Source organism: Eschrichtius robustus, chromosome 20 (genome assembly GCF_028021215.1).
Source record: "Eschrichtius robustus isolate mEscRob2 chromosome 20, mEscRob2.pri, whole genome shotgun sequence".
NCBI lineage: Eukaryota > Metazoa > Chordata > Mammalia > Artiodactyla > Eschrichtiidae > Eschrichtius > Eschrichtius robustus.
In genome coordinates, this window is record NC_090843.1 from 45439255 (window position 1) to 45448890 (window position 9636).

Consider the following 9636-nt stretch of genomic DNA (forward strand, 5'->3'; position numbering starts at 1 on the left):
ACCACTGCGCCACCAGGGAAGCCTCCAGAAGTACTTTAAATTGTGTGATTCCTTTACACTCAAGTAAAGCAAGTGTGGAGTGAGGATGAGATGAGAGATGTGAGTCTGCTGTACCCTCAGATGGAGTCAGTCCCCAATTCTCTCATTGTGGGAGCAGCTTGCTGTTCCAATTGTGTCTGCTCTTTAAAAACAAGTATTTTTCATGAAATGTGGCTCCTAAATGAAAGCCCCAAGTACTTTTTCATCTATTGCTCAATAAAAACAATTTATCTCAACATGGCAAGGGAAAAAAATCAACTGAGTTTTTTAGGAAATGGAGTGTTGGTCTTCAGTTTGGCACATAAATACGGCCACAAGCATGTGTAAAATCAACATGTATGAAACCACAAGTTCTGTAGTTTGTAGGTGATTTAAGGAGTTTCCAAGAGTAATTACACTTCATGAGTTTTTTTTTTTTTCTTTATGAGCTGACTTTAGAACCCAATCCCTATGTAAGTGGTGACAAACCCATATCTAAAAGCACGGTCATAAATGTGATCACTCAGAGACATTGTGTGACTAGGGAAGAGAAGGGGACCCAGAACTCACCTTTAGAGTACACCAGCATTTAGAGATTGGGTAGAGGAGGATATAACTATAAAACAAAAGTTTGAGAAGAAGCAATCAGTGAGGTAGGAAGATGAGGAATGTGGTGTCCTGGCAGCCAGAGGAAAGTTTCAAAAAGAAGGTAGTGATCAGATGTTTCAAAGGCTGTTGAGAGGCTGAGCACGAAGAAAAAAGATCACTGAATTTGGCAACATGGAGGTCACTAGTGACCTAATATCGGTTTCAGTGGCATGGTGGCTGGAGATGATTGAGTGGTAGAGATGGAGAAAGGGAGACTGTGATGAAGCCAACTTATTTTTTTTTTAAATAAATTTATTTATTTTTGGCTGTGTTGGGTCTTTGTTGCTGCACGCTCTTTGTTGTGGTGCACGTGCTTCTTATTGCGGTGGCTTCTCTTGTTGCAGAGCGTGGGCTCTAGGCACGCGGGCTTCAGTAGTTGTGGCTCGTGGGCTCTAGAGTGCAGGCTCAGTAGTTGTGGCGCACGGGCTTAGTTGCTCCACGGCATGTGGGATCTTCCTGGACCAGGGCTCAAACCTGTGTCCCCTGCATTGGCAGGCAGATTCTCAACCACTGCGCCACCAGGGAAGTCCCTGAATCCAACTCTTTCCAAAGGTTTAACTGAGAAGGAAAGCAGAGAAGTAGAGTAGTAACTAGAGGCAGATGTGGGTTCAAAGGTGGGTTTTGCTTTTTTTTTTTTTTTTTTTGATATAAACCTGGAGCAAGTTTTCACAAACTCCATCTTTTGGTTTGTGCCTTTTTCATATTTTATTACATTCTGTTTTTTTAAAAATCACAACAGCAGTATCAAAGACAACCTATGTACAAACATTTTACAAAAGAAATATTGCTAGTATCAGCTGTAATAAGGGCAAGTTGAAGAATAGATGCTGAGTTTCTGGGCCAAAGTCTGCCCTCAAACAAAGACATCTAAAATGTGTTCAGGCAGCTGAAACAGGCTTCTTTCCCGATGACAAGCATGTGTGGTCGGTAATATCAATACAAACGATGGTAAATGAGGATACTACCGGGCCCAAGTAGCGAACTCCTCATCAGGAAGGCCACGATACAAGTGGACCTAATCCAATAACCTAAACCCAAGACAGTAAAAGCGCTGTTTCCCATCTAAACGCATTTAAGCCTTCAGCAATGATTGCGTCACTTGTAAACGATGCTGGGTTGTCATACAGACACTTGATTCTTATACATAACCCTATGCCAAACTTCCCTTAACTCTCGAGTCAGGTTTCTGGTTGGACCGAAAGGGGAGGAATTTTAGAAATGCTTCCTTCAGGACAGAAGTCAGAAAGAGAGGTGACCCTGAGAACAGGATCTATTAAATTTGGTGGCGGCGGGGGGAGGCAGGAATTTGGGAGGAGGAATGCCTCCTTGGGGCCAAGAATCAAGAAGCGTGACTCACTTGGGTCTGGGACCTTGCTGAAAGGTGATCCCCACCCCACCCCAGCCCCGCGGGTATCTACAAGCTCGGTTCCTTTCTCATCTCCCCCAGTTCCTTATCTCCACCTTCTTGTACTTCCCCGACTTCCTCCGGTTGGTGATCACCAGGACGGTCACGCCGGCGACCAGGGCCACCACGACCACCACGATGACGGCGATGAGGCCGCTGGTGAGGCGCTTCATGGAGAACTGGGGGGACTTCTCATCCAGGTAATAGATGAGCGTCCGCTCCAGCAGCAGGGGCTCTCCGCGCACGCGCACGTCGAGGCCGCGGTGGCCGGTGAACAGCGACTTGCCCTTGACGTCCCTCTCGAAGTAGTAGGCGGCGTCGGCGATGTCCACGTCGCCGGCGACCTTCTGCGACGTGTTCTGCTGCAGCTCGATCTGGATGGTGGGGTGCTCGTAGTGCACGGCCGCCACGAACTTGGGGTGCAGCGGCTCGCGCTCCCGGAAAAGCCGCCGCAGCTCGGCCTCCAGGTCCGAGGGGTTGAAGGCGCGGGCGGCCGGGCGGTGGCGCAGGTCGATGAGGATGGGGTGGGTGCGCACCAGCTCGTCGCAGCGCAGGCTCAGGTCGCCCTTGTCGGTGCGTGCCCACCGAGTTCACGCACCACGCACGGACGTCTGGTTGCACTAGCGCGCCTTGAAGCGGCTCTGCTGGTCGCACTCCGGGTCGTACAGGCCGTCGTTGTCCAGGAGCGCGTGCTCGCTCGGCCGCACCGGGGCGCGGACGCTTTTCCGGGCGCTCACGCGCGCCTTGAGCAGCAGGCACTTGGATGTGAGCGTGGAGCAGTCGACCTCCAGGCCCGAGCCGAGCACGCGGCACTGGCAGCGGCCACCGGGGCCGCTCCGGTCGCACACGGTCATCTTGCTGGTGGGGCACGTGCAGTTGTCCTGCGCGGCCGCGTGGCCGATCACCGCCGCCAGTAGCAGGAGCGGCGGCAGCAGCGACGGCGAAAGCAGAGCGAGGCCCGGACCCCGGGCCATGGTGGGGCGGAGGAGTGCGGACGGGGCGCGGGTTGGCGAGCGCTGGGGACTCCGCCGAGCTCGGGCTCCGCTGTCTGAGAAGGTCTCCAGGCGCCTGGGGTTTTGCTTTTTGTTTTTGATGTTTTTAAGGATGGGTGCTAGGGGATATTTGTAAATTGCCAGGAATGGTCCAGTGAAAAGATGGAAATTGTTGATGTAACAGAGAAGGGAGAATAATGGGATGGGCGTGGGATGAGATTTTGTCAGGGAGTATTGGAGGGCTGAGGAGGGAAGAAATTATATGAAATATCCTCAAAGAGTGGGAAAATGAACTTACTGGGAAAAAGCAATAATACCGATGGGCAGTGAATGCTCATTTGAGGTGGAAACAATGAATTAAAAAAGAGACTAATCAGCATGATTCAGCTGCTTAGATAAGGGTGTGAAGAAGTTGTATTGCTGCATTTAGCCGGGGTTAAAGTATCTTCAGGTAAATATGATAGAGGATTATGGCAGAACTCCTTGTGTTCCCTCTCCCGCCTCAAAAAGGTCCCCTGGGATTGATAGTTCAACAGAGATTTGACCTCCTGAAACCCAAGAAGGAGGGGGAAAATCCCTTGGAATGGCTGTCTTATTCAGAATAATACTCTGGGTTAGATTAATAATCCAACTTGCTTCCCCTCTTTCAGAGGAAAGAATTGTATGGAGTGTTGAATATGTGCTATATTTTACTTTCATAAGCATATAGTTAGAGTAAAACAAGTCTGAGTTTAAATTCCTCCCAGCCTCTCCACCTGTCAGCCGTGACCTGGTCAGATTAACCTCTCTTGGTCTACTTTCCTCATTTGTAAAATGAGGATCATGATACCTACAGCAGGACTGCTATCAGCATTAAGCTGGGCTCATAGGGCAATGGTGTATAATGGAAAAAGCATGGGTTTTGGGTGTCAGAAAGACTTATGTGTGAATCCAGTTGTATCATTTAATAATTTGACCATCGTAGGCAGGTTATTTCACTGTTCTGTGCCTCAATTTCCTCACTGGAAAAATGGGGATTATAGGATTATAATATCCTATAATCCTACCTTGAAGGCTAGGAGTAACACTGGTTCCCCACACAGAGATCAAAATGGTGGGAATTGGCTTAGGATTCTATCTATCTATCTATCTATCTATCTATCTATCTATCTATCTATCTACAGTTATCCATATTAGAAATATGTATTTTATATATATGTGTGTGTTATTGTATAAAGCTTTTGGAACAAAATCTCAAACACAGTAGGTGCTTAATAAATATTAGTCCTTTTCTTTCTTGCAGTCCATTCTCCTAGAGCAATAGTTCTTGACCTTAACAGCACTTTAGAATCCTCTGAGAATCTTAGAAAACAAAAGAAAACTTGGTCCAACCCCCAGAAATCCTGGTTTCATTGTTCTGGAGGAGCTCTCTGGCCTGTAATTTTTGGAAGCTTCTCAAGTGAATCTAATCGCACTCAGGATTAAGAATCACTGCTAGAATTATCTTTCTGAAGCCCAAACGAGACTACGTTGCTTCTCTGCTTAAAAATTTCTCATGATTTTCCACTGTCTACTACTGAGTGTAGTCCGAGCTCCTGTGACTTTTACGCCAGACCCTTAGCAGTGATTCTCAACTCTCTCAGGACACGTGACACGCTCCCATAAATAACTTCAGCTTGAGTTCAACTGCCCCCAACCCTTTTACTTACCAGTTGTGTGATCTTAGGCAAATTACTTATCCTCTGTAAGCTTTAATTTTATCATCTGATTTTGCCTTTGCTTCTTCTAACGCTGAACCTTTGTACATGTTTTTCTTTCTTCTTGGAATGTCCTCTGTCTTTTTCCTCTCTGGCAAATGCCTTATATTCTTTGAAATTCAGTTTATATGACTTATGGTTGCCAAAAGGGTAAGGGGGGGCAGATAAATTGGGAATTTTGGATTAACAGATACACAGTACTATATATAAAATAGGTAAACAACAAGGACCTACTGTAGAGCACAGGGAACTATATTTGATATCTTGTAATAACTTATAATGGAAATGAATCTGAAAGAGAATATATGTATGTATAACTGAATCACTTTACTGTACACCTGAAACATTGTAAATCAACTATACCTCAATAAAAAAAAAAAAATTCAGGGGCTTCCCTGGTGGCGCAGTGGTTGAGAACCCGCCTGCCAATGCAGGGGACACGGGTTCGAGCCCTGGTCTGGGAAGATCCCACATGCCGCGGAGCAACTAAGCCCGTGAGCCACAACTACTGAGCCTGTGCTCTAGAGCCCGCGAGCCACAACTACTGAGCCCTCGTGCCACAGCTACTGAAGCCCACGCGCCTAGAGCCCGTGCTCCGCAACAAGAGAAGCCACTGCAATGAGAAGCCCGTGCACCGCAAGGAAGAGCAGCCCCTGCTTGATGCAACTAAAGAAAGCCGCATGCAGCAACGAAGACCCAATGCAGCCAAAAATAAATAAATAAATAAATTTATTTTTTAAAAAATTCAGTTTATATGTTCTCTCCTCTGAAGCTTACCCTGAATGTCCCCTCCTTGACATAGTCCCTCTTCTATCTTTGAGTTTTCATGCCACTTTGTAAATGCCTCTATTATAGCTCTTTTCCTGTTGCATTCTAATTTTGTTTTCCACATCTGTCACATACCAGACTTTAAGCTTTTTGAGGGCTGGGCCTGTATCTCATTTATCTTCATATTATGTTGGCCTAGCATGGATACTGTTTCATAGTTAAGCGGTCAATAAATCTTGTTGAATTAATGAAGTGAAATAAAATAGACAAATATTCCTGAAACTGCCAACCTTGTGGATTTAGGAAAGGACCTATATCTTTTGCTTCCTGCTTTGTAATAAATTTTGGCTGAATGAGTGAATAAAGTCAAATAAAACTGTCAGACTGATATCATTTTCTACCTTGACAATGTCCAGCTGACTCATTAAGGGACCATTTCCTCTTGGGAAAAAAACAAAGCAAAACAATTAAAAACCATCATCAATAAAAGTGGTGAGGAAATTGAATCATGGTTTTGTATAAGTGGAATTTCTCCAAAAACCAGTATGGTCTGACTGGTAGACACACATGGTTTCTCAACTGTAGCAAGTGAGAACACAAATATTGTATAACGCTGCAGTGGGAGCTGGTTGGGATATCTTCTTGTTATGGACAGAGTGATCACTTCATGCCCTAAAAGTATGTTTTTGAAAATCTTTTTCTCCTCCACTCCCTGTTTCTCATTCAACAAACTTTGGCATTGTTTTCACAGTGTGATCGGCATGGACTTCGGCCTAGAGATGCAGAGATAGATACAGTCCTTGCTCTCAAGTAGCTTAAAGTCTGCTAAGGATAGTGACTAAAGTCTGTTAGAGTCTGTTTTCAAACAGAGCAAGAAAATTCCCTAAGCACTGTATAAGTTATAGGAGGTAAGGGAGTGTTTGCTCAATGGTGGCAGGATGGGATGGGCATTGTAGGAAGTTAGGAAAGGTTTGTAGAGGAAATAAAGCTTGCAAACCCTTAAAAAAAGATGTTGGCAAATTAGACAAGACAGGCAAGGCTCTTTTAAATAAAGGGAACGGCAACAAATATAAGAGGGTATGAAAATGCCTGTTGTGGGACTTCCTGGTGGTGCAGTGGTTAAGAATCTGCCAGCCAATGCAGGGGACATGGGTTTGAGCCCTGGTCCTCCGGGAAGATCCCACATGCCGTGGAGCAACTAAGCCCATGTGCCACAACTACTGAGTCTGTGCTCTAGAGCCTGCGAGCCACAACTACTGAGCCCACATGCCACAACTACTGAAGTCCGCATGCCTAGAGCCCGTGCTCCGCAACAAGAGAAGCCACCGCAATGAGAAGCCCGCGCACCGCAGCACAGAGTAGTCCCCGCTCGCCACAACTAGAGAAAACCCACCCATAGCAACGAAGACCCAGCACAGCCAAAAAATAAAGAAAAAAAAAAAAAAGAAAATGCCTGTTGTGTTTGGGGATCTACTAGTGGTTCAACAAAACCTGAAGTGGATGATGCAGCAAGAGGTGGAATCAGGTGGGTAAGGACTAGCTCCTGTACACCTTATGGGTACGCCAAAGAGCTTGGACTTGATCTTGTAGGCACTGAGAGCCATTAAAGGATGCCAAGTTAGTGATATAAACAGCTTTTTAATTTTAAAAGATCACTCTAGCAGCAACATGGAAGGGAGGCAAGCCTGGAGTCAGGGAAACCAGAAGAATATCATGGTAGTAGTTTAGTGAGGGAAGAAGGCAGTAGCAAAAGGGAAGAGGAGAAAGGAGCAGATCTAAAGGACACTAAGGTGGTGACATTGATAGCACTCCCTTAGTGATTAGATGTAGGAAGACGGAGAGAGAGAAGCCTGAGGTAGCTCCCAGGTCTCAAACTTTGGTGACTGGGTGAGGGGGGCTCTGTTTATGGGGATGGGGAATATTGGAGGGCTAGGATAGTGTGAGAACAACATAATAACGTTTAATTTTGAGAAGGTCTGAGTTTGAGATTTCTGTGGAACACCTGAGTGGAGTTTCTAATGGTCATTTGGAAATAGGAATTATTTCTTTGCGAAAGGAGCTAGAAACTTCTAGATCACAGCTTCAGGGTCTTAATTAAAAGTAAGTTGAGAGAGTGATTGGCTATAGATAACGAACACAGCAGCCATTCACACAGACAAAAATCTCACTTTCCCTGGGGCTAAGTTTTCAATATAAAATTCTCAAGCCTTACCCATACTCTTGTACTTTAGAAATCCAAATCAAGTACTTAAGAAATCCAGATTCTTACACTTTTTGTACATTTCTGTTCTGCCATCAAGAGTCCAATGTACAAAATGTTAAGAGTCCAAAGTATAACATGTTCTTTTCAGGCTTTAATGGAAGTTTAATGCAATATAAATGTAACCACTCAAATATGCTTGTAATCAGGACAGAATTCAAGTAAACATCGCCAGGACCAAAGCTGACCTCAGGGTGGCACTCCAGTCTTGTCGGAATAAAGGGCTCTGGAATCATCTTACTAAACTCTTAAGTGGACAGTCCACTCTGAAGTAGAGTTGGCATAAACTCTGGGTCCATAGACCACACAATTAAACTACCTGGGGAGACTTTACAGGGAAGGATGTCCTTTTTGTTTTTAAATCCGCTCTGACCTAAGGCTGGATCAACAGTATAGGGTATAATATGGCAGCAGGTCTCCATCCAAAAAAAGAAATTTCACCGGGGTTCAAAACTAACCAAAATAATATCCTCATTATTATTTATTAATAGCTACCATTTATTGGTACCTACCGTGTGCCACATACAGTTCAGGATGCCTTTCATATTATATGAGCTCACTGAACTCTCATACCAACTCCGTGCAATTGATAATTATTCTCGTTTTTCTGAGGAAGAAACTGAAGCTCAAAGACATTAAGTCACTTGCCTCTCAAGTCATCCAGGTGGTAAGTATCCATGCTGTATTTTGAACTCAATCCGTATGATTCCAAAATTTGAGGTCTTTAAGCAAGGCTGCATGGCCTCATATTATTGATGCCAAAATTAAAGCAGTAACAAATGAAACTTTGTGGTTTTCTTTGGGTATAGGCTGCTTGGACTGAGGTGGTTTAAATAATACTGTATTTAGGGAGATCTAGTGAGGACCCCTATTGTGAATTTGAGGCCTCTTCCTGAAACTCTTCACCACCTATAAGAAACAGGATATTTACATATTCACAAAGTATGTCCCACAAGGTATTTATTAATTACAAAGAGAAAAATAGCAAATTTCCAGTGGAGAAATCTTGCAGATGCTATGTTAATACAATAAAGTATAAATGAGAAAGCAAATGTGGTAAAATATCAATATCTGTGCCACAGAGAGATTCTTTTCCTTTTACAGTGGAAAAAACAAGGGGCCAGGGAGGATCTGTTGACAGGATTGGTCAGCAGTGGAGCAGAGGACTAATTTCTATCTTTGATCTCCATCTGTGAAAGCCCAAATCCCACAAAGGTTTCCAAATGAAATAATTACCTTTCTAAGGGGTAGAGAATTATTGATGAATCCTGGACTCTATATAAAGGAAGACTCCCAAATGGAAGACACAAATAATAAAACTCCAGAATAATGTTATTATACTGATCATAGACGGCAGAGATGGGAGTTAGTTGTCCTTACTCCTCCAATGCTTAATCAAGAGTGTCAAAGCATATTTACAAAGCATTTTTTAAATGCCTTACAGACTTCAAAGCCATAAATAGCTTCTCTGTCTCTCTAGGGCTAAATGTCAGCATTTTTGTACATCCTCAGTCTAAGAGAATTACCAATCTGTCTATTTCTTTAAAGAACTGTTCTTTTAGTGAGAAGGAAAAGGTGTCTAGAGAAGCTTTTTTGTTCAACATGTCGGTGTTTGCATGATTTACAGTATAATTAACCAGCCCTGTAGCACCAGCAGACCAGCTCCTTTTACTATTCATCATGTTTCCAGTGACTTCAGATCATCAACTCTGCTGGGAGGAAATACCTCCTCCTTAGAGATGTAAAAATATTATGTCCCTGATCATTCCCACAGGCAGAATGTGATCCATCCTTATATAAGTATTGTTT

At 44.1% G+C, this 9636-nt stretch overlaps 1 pseudogene; it reads right to left on the reverse strand.

The window, feature by feature from the left end:
* Window positions 1-2080: 2080 nt before the first annotated feature.
* Window positions 2081-3045, reverse strand: LOC137755495 (tumor-associated calcium signal transducer 2-like; annotated as a pseudogene).
* Between the last annotated feature and the right edge of the window lie 6591 nt (window positions 3046-9636).